The sequence below is a fragment of the Lactuca virosa genome, chromosome 4, assembly GCF_052849685.1.
Source record: "Lactuca virosa cultivar CGN04683 chromosome 4, Lactuca_virosa_CGN04683_v6, whole genome shotgun sequence".
Taxonomy (NCBI): Eukaryota; Viridiplantae; Streptophyta; class Magnoliopsida; order Asterales; family Asteraceae; genus Lactuca; species Lactuca virosa.
In genome coordinates, this window is record NC_136429.1 from 443,436,022 (window position 1) to 443,449,429 (window position 13,408).

The 13,408-nt window shown below is 44.0% G+C and overlaps 1 non-coding gene across 1 annotated transcript; it reads right to left on the reverse strand.

Annotated features, from left to right (window-relative positions):
• Nucleotides 1-13,078: 13,078 nt before the first annotated feature.
• Nucleotides 13,079-13,185, reverse strand: LOC145110217 (small nucleolar RNA R71). Its single transcript, XR_013709597.1, has one exon. It is a non-coding gene; the product is annotated as a small nucleolar RNA R71 (small nucleolar RNA).
• Between the last annotated feature and the right edge of the window lie 223 nt (nt 13,186-13,408).

Below are 13,408 nucleotides of genomic sequence, written 5' to 3' on the forward strand. Positions count from 1 at the left end.
CGAGTCCGTCACTTAATCTGCGACACGGGACACGCTCCGACTCGTCGAGTTCCTCCTTAGACTCGACGAGTTGACCCCCTTGACTTAGGGTTTTTCTTTCCTTTCCGGGTCTTCTGGATTATGGGTGTTACAACTCTCCCCCACTTAAACTAGACTTCGTCCTCAAAGTCCGCCACGATCAACTACCTTACAATCCGCTTACAGCTTTACGCACTACACCCATTAGGTCCATTCCTGGATATATCATCCTCAGAATAATCCGATCATTACTACCTTCGAGTACAACACCTTTACCCAACCGGTAGCCCTACCGGTACTCCCAGTGCACTTACACTGATACACAAGGGGTTCACCCCTTTTCCTTGCACTGCCACTGGCCTTTCCAAGGAAACTTCCTATAAGCAACGATATTTCCGATCTCCATCAAGAACAAATCTTCTGCTGAAACCGCAATTCTGGCCACTCTCAGTGCCGACCATCATACCAGCACTCACGAAATATCCCCTCATACGATGCTCCAATCCTGAAAACTCCACCCAGCGTGTGAATTCAGACTATCCTCCGAAATTATCTGATTCCGTAGTGAGCGACTTAGCATTACCCGATCAGCTCACTGCCTTCTGCACCAAACACCTTATCATCATTCCTGCCTGAAGTCCTGCCGACTCCCATCCTACTTCCGGATGAACCGAGACCACCCTGGTCCCAACCGATCCACCGTTACCCAAAGTACCGGTCCTCCACCGGTTACCGAACGCGAGTCCATTCCCTCAGTCGCTCCCAGCGACTCATGAAGATACCGTGACTACCTGAACTGCTCTATCAACCCATCCATTCTGGCTCTAGAAGATCTAGGATCCCCGATCCCCTACTTTACCCTAAGGTCTCTACCAGGTCCCACCTGTTGCTAAAAGAACATGGGCCTCGCCTACGGGTCCCACCCATCTATACTTCGGAGCGGCCTCTCCCACATGTCTCATCTATCCAGGGCTATGCAGACCCACTCCTCTTCTGATCTCAACTAGCTAAACTTTCCTGATTCTTATCATGCTAGCTCGGAGATACGGGCCCCCGCCCACACTCCGAAAACTAGGAGATACGGGCCCCCGCCCACACTCCACTAACTAGGAGATACGGGCCCCCGCCCACACTCCGCTAACTAAGGTGCTAATGAATGATACGGCTTACCCGTAATCTTACAACACTTTCCTCACTGACTCGCTGCTGGGGAACGCTGCGACTACCCCGCAGCCTTATATCCCGACTAAACTCGCACCTACCGAAGGCTCTCCGACCTGGTTTCACCGAACCAGCCATCAACTACTCGCGAAGACGCGAACTCAAGGTTGGGAAGTTTTCCCCAACTTCCAACCTAATTGCTCCTCAATCCAAACAGACACTTGAGCTGCTTCCTTCCTCACCCATACTGTGGAACCATCTCAGTCTTGTACTTACTTCTTTCTCTGGCCCCCACGAGTGGCTCTCCCCCACTTCGATTCGTCTAGCTCCTCACAACTCACAGCTTGAGAGAATTACCAATTCTCCCTACCATCCTCTAGCCACTTCTGCTGAAAACCCGAGCTTACCACAGCTGGGAATCTAACCGATCTATCCCCTAGCGACACCTTCCCGAAGCTAGCGAGACACTACCGAGCCCCACACATGCATGCTACAGTTACTGCATCCAAAGTAACCTGCTCTAAAGGAGGCGACCTCCTATTATCATTCTAAAATCCAAGGTATGCAGATGGCATATAACTCAATCACAAGCAGGCCACAAAGTTCCGAAATATCATTATCAATACCGATGCAGAACCACAACAATAAGATCATAACACAAGCTGATAGGGAAATGAAAGAAGACATGTATCTGACGCATCGGGCTACTCACACCTCATCTGAAACCAAATGATACGCCCTGCTCCTCGCTGCAGGCGCCTCCGCCCCGCCCTGACGGCCGTCGGTGATCATCAAGGTTGCAGGGGCAGGTGCTATCACCTGTCCTGCTGAATGCAAACTCGGATATTGGGCCTTCTTGTGGCCCCTCTGACTACAATGGAAACATATCAGGTCCGATCCCTGGGTGGTGGTAGCAGTACAATCCCTGCTGAAATGACCAGTCTGACCGTACTTGAAGCAGCCAAAATCACCACCACTGCCACTCCTACACGCACCCTCGTGCGCCCTGCCGCACTTGCCACAACGGCCCCGGTCCTGAGGACCTCTCAATCTGGAATCTGATGCCTTGGGCCTCTTACCCGATCCCATGGATACCTGAACCTCTGCCAACTTTCTCTTCCTTTCTGTCTCAAGATCGATCTCTCTTTCTCTGGCCCGAGCGATCATGTCTTCCAGCGTCTTGCAGCTGGACCGACTCACAAACTGGCTGATATCAGTCCTCAACATCTCGTGGTATCGAGCCTTCTTCATCTCCTCGTCCGCCACATACTGCGGAACCAGAAGGGATCTCTCCCTGAATTTGGCGGTGATCTCCGCCACTGTCTCTGTAGTCTGTCTCAAATCCTGAAACTCCCGGGCTAACTGCTGCACCTCAATCACCAGTGCAAACTCGGCCTTGAACCTGGCCGAGAAGTTGCTCCATGTCATCGCGTCCAACGCGGCATCATCCCTAATAGCATGACCAACTTCCTCCCACCAATCCCGTGCTCTGTCCTTCAGAAGACAGGAGGCGAGTCGAACCCTGTCCCCCTCGGGACACCGGCTAGAACAAAAAGCGTTGGCGACATCAGCCAACCATCTGCCGCTAGCAATAGGGTCCCTAGCCCCATGGTAGTCTGGAGCTCCACAAGCTCTAAACTCCCGGAATGTCAATGTACGCGCTCCCAACAAGGCCATCATCTCTGAGCGGAAGGCTCCAAGCCTCTCATCCAAAATCTCCAAGATGCCCTCCTTGACCGTGCCAAAGATCACAGGAGTCTGGTCTAAAATACTACGTGTAACCTCCGCTGATACAAACTCCCTCATCCGCTCCTCGAGCTGGTCGGTCCCTGAATCCGAGCCTGATCCCTCTCTGACACCTGACCCAGCCACTGGTCCATCTTGTAATGTCGCCATACTCGAAAACATGCCATAACCAACATCAAATACACATTACTGCCGAGGAATCACACACACACACTACAAGTTCCCTGGTTTCATCTCGGCCCCTCTTGAATCGAGTACGGATCCTCTGCTTTCAGTAGTACGGGCCCATACTACCTTCCACATCTATCCATACTTTCCTCAAGAGTTACCTCAACTCCACCAAGTTCCTTTTACTACCACCGTTGCTCCCAGGACTAAACTCATCCTAGGCCTACCTAGGGAAATCTCTGACCCAAACCAGTCCTCAGCTGCTGAAGGTCTCTTTGTAATGCCAATTCGCCATCACCTGAATACCATCACATGTAATGAGGCTCAGATAATCCTTCGAGTAAAGGACTCTTCCCTACAACGGTTAGACTCAAACAAGAGCTGCGCAGTAGGGCCAAATCCAGCACTCTGAGATTATTCAACCCTGATCATATGTGACTTGACGCATTCACCTAATGGCTAACTCTCATCACTCAGACTCCCACAAAGCACAAATCAGGCAACATTTAGACCAAAGGAAAATCTAACCATATCATAGTCAACTAATTCTATCCAAATAACAAGAATCTGCACTAGCAGGCGATATAAGCTCATATAATCAGGCACATAAGGCATCCTCCTAGATCCTTAGCCTTAAATCTAGCATGCTAATCACATATTCATAACATAACATAAACTTGTATGGGTAATTTGGGAGAACTTACTTGAGCTCGGCTGATTGCATGCACCACACCTTTTTTCTTTTCAAAGTTCTTATTCCTTTTTCGAAATCCTTTTTCTTTTCAAAGTCCTTTTTATAAAAATGATTCTATTTTGAAAATTTCCTTACCAAGCCCTCAGTTTGAGTTCAGTCACACCTGAGAGTGTGCTCGAATCCCTCAAACCAAGGCTCGGATACCAACTTGTAACATCCCAAAAATCATGACCAAAAATTTATTTTAAAACATTACTAATCCATAGCATTAAGTCATTCAAACATACAAAAAGGGGTTATATGACAAATCAGAGTATCTTTTCCAAAACGCTTATTCATTTTATCAGAGTAAGCATCCCAGGCTGGACTTCTTGGTGTGTTCCATGCGATCATCCCAAGCTCTTCATTCTGCTATCGGAAATACCTGAAACCAAAACTGAAAACCATAAGCACGAAGCTTAGTGAGTTCCCCAACCTACCACATACCATACATATCTACTGATCCATACATGTCATACATAATTCTGAGCACATAACCACATACTGGGCCCCCACCCGCTGCATTGGGCCTCGCCCACCATCGGACCCCGTCCGTCATCAGGCCCCGCCTGGCATCAGGTCCCACCTGGCATCGAGCCCTGCCCGGTATATAGATCTGTTTCCTTTAGGCCCCGCCTGTCTCTGGGCCTCGCCCACCATACACATACATACGATTAAATAACATACTGAAACATACATAAGCATTTCCTAACCATTCCCTGCTCTAAGGCCTCGCCTAACTTGGGCCCCGCTCCTGGTCTGCTACTGAAGTAGTGGAACCCAGTCCACACTCCTACTAGTAGTGAGATATGGGCCCTCTCCCACACTCACATCCTTCCTATCACGGGCCTCGCCCCTGTTATGCTAATATCGAGATATGGAACCCCATCCATACTCAGCTAGTGATGAAATACGGGACCTCGTCCACACTCACCTACCTACCAGGCACATACAAGTATCACGAAGACAACAAGTATACTCTAACGCACTACATAAGAATCTTCCTCGGGAATACCCCGACATCGGACCCCCGTCCCGGAAACATACTATTATCTAACGTACTTCGGGCTTTCCCCGACATCGAACCCTCGGTCCGGATCCTATCATACCAACACATGCAAGAATCACGAAGACCTCTAGCATCCTAACATTCCTCGGGCCTCGCCCGACATCAGGTCGTAACCCGGAACATATATCAAAAGGGCCTAGGGCTAACCCCCGGGTCTTCCTTCTACTCATAAGCATAATCATGAACATGAACATAATGGGCCGACATTGTGGCCGTAGACCCATGCACACAGTGAGGAGACTCACCTCGAACTGTTGAAACTGCTGATAACCCTCTGGCTGCTATCCAACAACTCTCCTAACTGCTGCTCCTCTAGCTCCCCGAGCTACCAATACCAAAAATAGTAACACTGAGCCTAACTGTCCTCAAGAAATCAACTAAGTCAACTCTGGTCAAAGTCCTTATCAATGTCAAAGTCCTGGTGAAAGTCAACCTTCCAGTTGACTCGACTCGTCGAGTTGTTTTGCCAACTCGCCGAGTCCATGCTCCTCAAATCCCAAAACAACACCGACTCCACTCATCGAGTCTAGCGAGAACTCGACGAGTTCTCCTTCATCTAACACTTTGGGAATATCTTCAACCGACTCGCCGAGTTCATCCTTGAACTCATCGAGTTCATCATCAACGCATGAATATCTAGGTCATGACTCGCCGAGTTGTATGAACAACTCGTCGAGTTCATGTTCATAACTAAGAAGATTGTCTTGTAATCGCCGAGTTCCTATTCGAACTCGTCGAGTACTATGATCTTCATGTCAATTACGGACCCAAACTGGTTGAATCCTTTACTAACTCCACTCACTGATCCAAATCATAAACAGAAGGGTTTGGGTTTGCGACCCGACTCGCCGAGTCCATGAACTGACTCGCCGAGTCCACCTTGTGACATCTCTATTATGTCGATTACAGTCCATTCCAACACCTTCAACCCATAGATCTGGACTTCTAATGCTAGCATTACACGTAAAGTTGCTAACTTTACGTTCATGCAAGGTGCTATGGAGCTAAAACTCTTAATCCAAGCTAAAATGAAGGTCTAGGACATGAAATGGAGCCATAGTTGGATAAAGCTACCCACTCAGAGCTCCTCAAGCTCAGAATGCTTATATCTTAAGTCCTTTTCGTCCTCAATGGCTCAATGTTCGGATTGACCTTGGAAATGGCCCAAATGTGACAAATACAAGCTAGAAAAGGGGATCTAGATGATTAATAGCTAAGGTATAAGCTTTATACCTCCAAATGATCTGCAATGCTACCCCAACTCTGGATCTATAGCTTCTTTACTTGCTCCTTCCTCCTATAACCTTCAAGATGCACTCAAAAGGGACCTTAATCTTCTCACACAAGCTCAAAAATGAAGTTGGGTGGCTATGGTTTCGGTTTTGGACTAGAGAGGCTGCAAATGAAACCCTAGGGAGGAAAATAGGATGTTTATATAGGGCACCAAGTCCCGAAATTAGGGTTTCCAAACCGAAACCAGACTCGCCGAGTCAGTCTCCCCGACTCGTCGAGTCAGTCACTTAATCCGCGACACATGACATGCTCCGACTCGTCGAGTTCCTCCTTAGACTCGACGAGTTGACCCCCTTGACTTAGGGTTTTTCTTTCCTTTCCGGGTCTTCTGGATTCTGGGTGTTACAATCTTCCTGACATTGAGGTGAGATTTCCTCACTCTACTTGCGGGATGAAGGCACCATTCCCGATCCATTGGATTATGTATCCTGGTATATTGGATTGATCTTATGTTGGTTATATGTTAGATTGGTAGGTCTGTATGATTACCAGTGTTCACTAAGTATGTGTTAGGCTGGTAGATCTATATGATTACATGTACTTGCTGATTGTTGATTATTATTGTATATGTCGACATGTTATGGTTGGTTGGGTTGAGGCGGTTCTGCTTTGTGGTGGAGGCCAATATACTCGGGGTTGTCCGGATAAACTAAAGGCGCAAGAGGCGGATCAGTCAGGCTGAAGGCGCGAATAGCGGTCGAGGTAGGTTGTAGGCTATGTGAGGTGGTCTAGTCAGGCTAAAGGCTCATATGCATGTTGTTATATGTATGGTTGTGTGTGGTACTTTGGGGGAAGTCCTTAAGCTTTGGCTTACAGTTTGATTGTTATGGTTTTAGGTACTTCAGATGACATGGGCAAGTTGAAGGCTTGATCGTGTACATCCTTTAGATTTTATGAGATTTGATCTTAGGATACTGTGATTTATGATTTGACATTTTGGGAATCATGTTTTGTAAAAAAATATGACTTTTGGTTTGTGTTGAAGTTGAAAATTTTTACCTTGACTTCTGGGATGTTACAAATTGGTATCAGAGCCCTAATTTTAGCGAATTGGATAAGAATTCGTGTGAATCCAAACTCAAACTAAGGATCTGTAAAGTTTTCAAAATTGATTTTAAAATTGTTTTCAAAGTTATTTTCAAAAATGTTTTCAAAGGTAACCAACGGAAGATGAGATGTGTACGATCAACCGGAGCAAGAAAGTATACCCCAAGATACCTACACTATTATTTGCTTATGATGATTATGATAGAATCACATGCTAGTGTGTAGGCTAGGGATCCTCAGGAATTGCATGATAGAATTGTCTGATGTGTGATGCCTGATAGGCTAGGAGAACTTCTTGTATGATAAATGAAATTGACATCATTACTATAGTTTCTTAGTGTGTGCATCATAGTTGTACATAAATAAGATTTTATAGCCTGAGAATGTTTGATTTAGCCTTATTTAGTGTTCCTTGTCTAGTTGTGGGCTTAGGATGGAATCAAGAATTCGACTGTCTGTGAAATCCAACATTATGTATGATTAGCATGCACGAGCGGCTGCAGAATTGGTTGAAGTTTCATGAGTAAGTATGGGTGTATCAGGCCATCTGAGGGATGATTAGCCTCTCTTTCTCTCTCTCTCTCTCTCTAGAGAGAGAGAGAGAGAGAGTGAGTGAGTGAGTGAGTGAGTGAGTGAGAAAGAGAGAGAGAGTGAGTATAGGATGTATGCGTATCCTATTTGTTGGGTTTGTTTTCGGGTAGTTTGTGATGACCCATTGAGACAAATACAGGTAGGTGTGGAAGGTAGTATAGGCCCGTACTATTAGAAGCACATGACCCGTATGCGTAGCAAGGAAGTCACAAACCCCGAGGCTTTCGTCTCTTCGTGGTGGTTGTAACAATATGAATTGTGGCATTTCTGATATATATATATATATATATATATATATATATATATATATATATATATATATATATATATATATATACACACACATAAGTTTATTTTCAGTATGGTATTCACGAGGGGTTCAAGATCTGGAGTTGGTGGCCATGATAGGCCAGGATTGTCAGATGATGACATTCGCGAGTTGATCGCCACTGAGGTGGATGCTACTGTCCGGGGTGCCATCCCTGAGGTTTTTCGGTCTATCAAGACCACGATGATTGACTTTTTCGATAAGCGGTACACCGATGTGTCTAAGGCTACTGCCGCTGTAGCTAATTCATTTATTCTTGCTACTGGGGTTCAGGGGAGAGGATCATTCCAATATCGGGATTTCAACAACACGAAGCCCCCGGAGTTCGACGGGGTCGAGGACCTGATCATTTCTATGAGGTGGTTATCAGATGTGGACGTCTGTTTCTTCACCTGTTCCTATCTGGAGGAGTGGAAGGTCAGGTACACCCTGAACCTTCTTCGACTGGCCACGAAGGACTGGTGGAACCTGGTGACCAGTTCTTATATCCCTGAGCAGAGGATTGCTGTTACTTGGGGGAAATTCTCAGATATGTTTTGCACGATGCATGTTCCCCTAATGGAAATGAAGAGAGGTTAGCTCATGAGTATCTGGCATTAAGGCAGATGACGGAGTTGGTGAAGGAGATCACAAAGATGTTTAATGAGATATCTCTATTTTTTCCTGAGTATGCTGCTACGGAGCAGGACCAGATGACGTGATACTTGAGCATGCTTAATACTGATATTCAACAGTTTGTGTCTATCCAGCGTTGTAGTAACATATTGGAACTTTAGGATGTCGTCCGGAGGCGAGAGTTTTTGATTGAGTCACATACGAGGGAGGAAAGGCAGGCTCCGGTGCAGCCACATCCCATGGAAAATCGGTTCAAGCCCGCTGTTTCGCGAGCAAGAGAACAGAGGCGCTACACTTGTGGCAAGTGTAGGAAGGCGCATGAGGGACTTTGTCGATAAGCTACTTGGTGCTACAAATGCAGTGAGGAGGGGAATTTTGCTAAGGATTTCCATCAACAGGCCCCAGTACCGAGCATCAGGATCTGTTACCATTATGATCAGGGGGCATGTGAAGGCTCAGTGTCCCTTGCTTGCTGCCAGGCCCGTGTAGGCACCTGCCCCAACTACTTTGAGGATCATGGATGGATGTTAGGGCAGGACAGATCCCCCGAGGGCTCGAGGTCGTGCTTTCCATCTCACATCATGGGAGGCCAAGGTAGCACCAGATGTCGTTACTGGTATGTTTTCATTTATGATTTTGTCAAGTTGTTTATTGTGTGCTTATGATTATATTTCTGCTAGGTACCTTCTTAGTGAACACCTTGCCTCCTCTTGTGCTTTTTGACTTGGATGTGAGTCGGTCCTTTGTGTCACAGTCCTTCAGTAAGTGTTTTGATATGTCTCTAGGATAGTTTGAGAGCCTGTTGCAATTTTCCATTGCCAACGAGCACGGGATTTCTGCATCGAGTGTTTTTTAGGATTGTATCTTGGAGAGCTTCGGGGTGTCCCACCCAATCGATTATCCATATGTATATGTGATAGTAGGGATGGACTGGTTGAGCAGGTTTGGTGCCTTGATAGATTGTGAGGGGCAATAGATGGTGATTCGAACCTCAAGTGGGGGAGAACTGGTTATTTATGTCGAGTGTACTAGAGTAGGTTTAACTTTTTGTTCAATGGTCAGGGCTCGACAATATCTTCAGCATGGGTGTATGGGTTATCTTGTGTATGTGGTTGACACTCGGACATAAAAGTGGTTTCAGTTTTGGATGTGCCTATAGTCAGAGAATTTCCAAATGTTTTTCCAGAGGAATTACCCGGTACGCCTCCTGCGAGGCAGGTTGAGTTCAGGATTGATTTAGTTCCTGGCACGGACCCTACTGCTAAAGCACTGTATCGCTTAGCACCACCGGAGATGCAAGAGTTGTCCTCTCAACTTCAAGAGTTGTTGGGAATTTATTTTATCAGACTGACCAGTTCGCCTTGGGGAGCACCAATTTTTTTTGTTAAGAAGAATGATGGTTCACACCGGATGTGCATTGATTACCGGGAGTTGAACAAGTTAACAGTAAAGAACCGTTACCCACTCCCATGGATTGATGACCTCTTCGATCAGTTGCGAGGTGCATCTTGGTTCTCTAAGATTGATTTGAGTCTAGGGTATCACCAGACGAGGGTTAGAGAAGATGACATGGAGAAGACAGCGTTCCGGACTTGCTATGATCATTGCGAGTTTGTGGTGATGCCATTTGGGATCACCAATGTGCCCACGTCATTCATAGATTTGACGAATCGAGTATGCAGGCCGATGCTCGATCGATCGGTTATTGTTTTATCGATGATATCCTGGCCTATTCAAAGGCCAGGGAGCAACATGAGGAGAATCTTCGAGAGCTGCTGGGAGTTTTGAGGAAGGAGAGGATTTATGCCAAGTTCTCAAAGTGTTAGTTCACGTTTCGGGAGGTCCAATTATTTGAATTTTTTAAATATTTCCCGCCTAAGACCGTCGAGGATCGCCAATGACCTCCAAGCCCGAGTTTGATCGATTTTGACCAACTTCCTCCAAGCACCCCGATATTGCCATATTTATACATATTTTTAGGCAATATTTTAATACACTTTTATTAATATTTTGGTTATTTGCAAAGATATATGATACTTATGAGATTTAATTGAATTTTGTAGCCAAAAAGAAGAATATTGAAGAATAAGGATGATAATTGGCAAGAAGTGGAACTTTGGAGGATTGTAGAATTAATAGAAGAAAAATTCCTACGAAAAGCCCAAATCATGACGTAGCTATCATTTAAACGACGTGGAGTGAGTGTTCTAGAAGATAAGTGCACGGGAAGTCAGAGTGCTTGCCCGATAAGGATTCATCTCAAATCACAACGTGAAATCCATGTTCATGTCATGGAGAGCGAACATTCCCAAAACTATATATATGCATTCACTTTCACGATTGAAAGAGGCTTGGACGATTTAGAGAGAGATTTCTTGAGAAGATTTGCTCAGAAAAACCGAGTTTAAACATACTTTTAAGGAGATCTAATTAAAGATCAAGAGATAGAAGAATATATTCATCATTCTCGTTTCGTAAACTTTGATAATGTCGATTTTAACTGGATCCGTGTTCATAGTTTTAGTCATGAGTAGTTGGATCTAGTACCTTCTGTTTAGCTAGATGAAGCTTTAACTCTATGGTTTAATTATTTGATTTATGGATTTTAATTGTTCGTTATGAGATTGTGCTTGATTATCCCTACCTAGAATGTTAATATTTGATGCTTTCGTTTCTTGACTTCAGGTTCTGTGTAGCTTAGTGAACATTAAATTAAATTAACTTATTATTTAGTAGTTTCGTGACCATTAAATTGCTAGAGCTAGGATCGGCCCAATCTTAGATAAGTAATAAAAGTAACTAATTTAGTTGTGCTAGAGAACATAAATTGTGACTACAATTATGTTTCTTTGGATTAATCTTACATAGCTTGTCTACATCCTATATCTTATTCGGTGTTTGCTAGTGTATGACCATACATAGTTTTACATGAATTAGTGAAATTATTAGTACATTTGGATTTGAATTTCTAATAGAATAATAACTAATAACCAACAATAATAATCCATAATCAGTAGCTAACCATAGAGGAGAAGTGGATTCGAGCTAAACGGAAGTGTTTTTAGTAATTGATTGAATTTGTTAGTTAAGTAATTAAGTTTATCTAAACTTGTAAAATTAGATAAAAACCTTTGCTTGTTTTTAGGTTAATTTTTAGTATTTAAATTAGTTAATTAAATCTTTTCCATGTGTTCGATACCCGACTGTTAGTGCTATATTATTTACGAAAAGGTACACTGCCTAAAACCGTTATAGTTAGTTAAATAGTTAGTAAAACTCACAAGTAGGTATAATAATTATGTATTAAGTTTCTTGGCGCCATTTCCGGGAAACGGCTATTTAGTTTTTGATTTAATTGATTTAGGTTAATCGATCCTTTTTGTGGGGTTAAACCTGCAAAAAGTTAATTTTTAGCATTAGTTTGTTTTTTTTTTTCTGAATTACTAAACTCACGACGTGAATTCGGTAGTTTTACGTTTTATTTCGTTTTTAGCTTCTGTTTAGTTTTTCTGCTTCAACACGACGTGGTAAGTATTACCACGTCGTGGCAATAGTTCAGTAGGAATTTTTAATTACTTTTTGTTCATTTTTACGTTTTTATTTTTGTTTTTCTTGTAGTAATACATGACCCGTGGATCCAACACACCTTTGATACCACCACTTGAAGATCTAGAGTCAGCCCTTCGTAAAAAGATGGATAAGAACATAGGAGAAACCAACCCACCAAGGAAATCACCATTAAAAGATATTAAATCGGTTTTTGGTAAGAAGAAGGGGAAGAACATAGTGAATCGAGCAATTCCGTGAAGAACGAAAGCAAGGTTGAAAGATTTGAGAAACTACTAATACACAAGAATCTGAATACGAGTCTGAAACCGAATTAGAAAAAGAGGAGAGCGAAACCAAAGACGAGCCGAAAAACAACATGGCGGACATTGCCGACATTTCGATGGAAACATAAAAGAAGAGACTCCGAGAGGACATTGGTCCAGGCATAGTGCAACCTACGATTTCCGCCATAGCCACATTCAAGCTTAAAGTACATATTCTTTCTGCAGTTAAGGACGTTCCATTTTCAGGGAAAGATCATGAGGATGCCTACAAACACCTTGATGAAGTTAATGACATCGCATATTACTTTAACATTCCAAATGTTCCACATGAAACGGTGTTATTAAGAATTCTTCTACTCACTTTTAAAGGAGATGCTAAGGATTAGTTGAAGGCACTTCCACCAGGTGACATTACCATATGGGCGCAAATGCATGAACAATTCTTAGAGAAAATTTTCCCACCATCGAAAGTGTCTAAACTCAACAAGGTGATAGCTAACTTTGAGCAACAACCGGGTGAATCAGTTTATGAAGCATGGGAGTGTTACAAGGGATTACTTCGAAATTGCCCCCAAAAAGATCTTAATGTGCAACAAGAATTATCAATCTTCTATGATGGAGTAAATGTGATGACAAGACAACTCCTTGATTCTTAAGGACCTTTGACGAAGAAAAACCCAGTTGAAATCAAGGAGCTGATAGAAGAGTTTTCTAAGCATTCACATGAGTATCACAATCCTCGACATGATGGAGCTAAATGAATTAGGAGTGACACTTCTGAAGACATGGCAACCGTGGTAGTTATG